The sequence below is a fragment of the Ochotona curzoniae genome, unplaced genomic scaffold (genome assembly GCF_017591425.1).
Source record: "Ochotona curzoniae isolate NIBS_2020 unplaced genomic scaffold, NIBS_Ocur_1.0 contig_3520, whole genome shotgun sequence".
In the NCBI taxonomy this organism is placed as follows: domain Eukaryota; kingdom Metazoa; phylum Chordata; class Mammalia; order Lagomorpha; family Ochotonidae; genus Ochotona; species Ochotona curzoniae.
In genome coordinates this window covers 15,235,573-15,237,289 of record NW_024465894.1, presented here as the reverse complement: position 1 = coordinate 15,237,289, position 1,717 = coordinate 15,235,573, and positions in this window count along the sequence as shown.

Genomic DNA, 1,717 nt, shown 5'->3' with positions numbered 1-1,717 from the left:
TTACCTTAAGTTCAATTAAAATCAGTATTTCGCTAAATGGCAGTCCTGTGTTCCTTTTATTCTTATGGGGGGGGGTGTGTGTGTGACTTGGGAGCAAAGGTTGTTGGGGAAAGACCCATGGGAATCCAGGCATTCGTGGAATTTGGGGTTGGACATGTACTGCTTGGAGAGCTTGTGATTCCAGTTGCAGATGCATAGGGAAATGAGCCCTAGAGATCTTTGTGTGCTTCTGTTCTTGGATTCCCTAGGAACTTCCTGGTGTTGGTGGGACACAGGTTTTAGTGTAGGGTGGTTTCTTTGCCCTGACTGAAATCTACCTGTGGTCACGACCATGTACTGACCACGTGGCTAACCTAGCCTGATCTTCTCTGTCCAGTTTTTGGCCAGGGAAAAGTGGCTGATGGTTACTAGTGTTCTGGTGTGGGTTAGTGTTATGTTAAATGACGATGAGAATCTAGGCACAGTTAGGCTCCTTAGGAAAGCTGCCTTGGGGTTCGCATTGTGGAGGGAATAGCCTTTGGGAATTGCAGGATGAGAGAAAGTGCTATTAGGTCCTACCTTGCTCCAAGTTCCCAGGTCAGGGTTGCCATGGGGAGGTCCACTGGGCCCAGGTTCCTCCCCTGGGCTGCTATTAAGCCATCCTGCGTACAGTGCTGCAGCACATTCCAGGGCAGGATGAAGCAAAACAAACGCTCCCGACCCCGAGATCCTAAGAAAGGAGATGGGCAAGCTTTCCAGGTGAGGTGAATTTAGAGGATCAGTCGTGGGGAGCAATCTTGCTAGAGGGATGTGTCACTCTTGGGTTTGGAAGCAAGTTTCAACCAGGCATCCAGAGATTGCTTTGCTTTGTTCAACCTCCAGGACATGGCCCAGTCTTTTGGGTGGTGGCTTCATTTAAGGTTTGGGTTACTGAAGTAGCACATCTGTGTACCTGGAAGGTATGAACCCTTCTGATGATGCCATTGTGATAACAGGAGTCATCCTTCTATGCAATGTTAATGACAGTGAGGTCTGTGGCTGTTTATGATGGTAATTAATCTTTGAACCTTAAAAGCAGACTCCTTCCTTGTGGCCCAAAGCCCTGGGACCTTGCGCTCAAATCTTTGGAGACCAGGAAGAAGTTCCTGGCTCCTGGCTTCAGCTCCAGCTGTTACAGCCACTTGGGGAATGAAATCAATGGAAGGAGGTTTCCTCTCTGTCCCTCTTCTGTGTATCTCACTTTCCAATAATAATAAATCGTTTAAAAAAAACCAGGCTGATGGTCCCCCAGATATTGTATAACTACTGAAGCCAGCCATTACTCCCTCTGGTATCCAATGGCTGCTTTCCTCTGACCCAGGCCCACATTGACCTTGGTTAAAATATCCCACCCCAAAATAGGGACGGGGTTATTAAGAGTGGTTGAAGTGGAGAGCACCCTGGGGTCAAAGTTGGAAGCCATTTTGGGGGCAGGAAAAGGTAAAAGGGATAATCTGACACCTCTCTTCTGGAACCCCAGGTGACAGCCCTGGTTGCTGGGGGAGGTCCCTGGGAGATCTGGTCTAGGGGCCTTTGCTCCCTGTGGTGGACATTGGTGGTCTCCCTTGCAGGTTGCACAGGGCGTAGAAGGAGGCTACCTATTCCCCTACCTTGGACATGTCTGGAATGTCCCCCCATCAGTGATGGACTCCCCTGGTGGTTTCCCCCCTCCTTTCTCCTTTCAGACCCTGCTTATAAT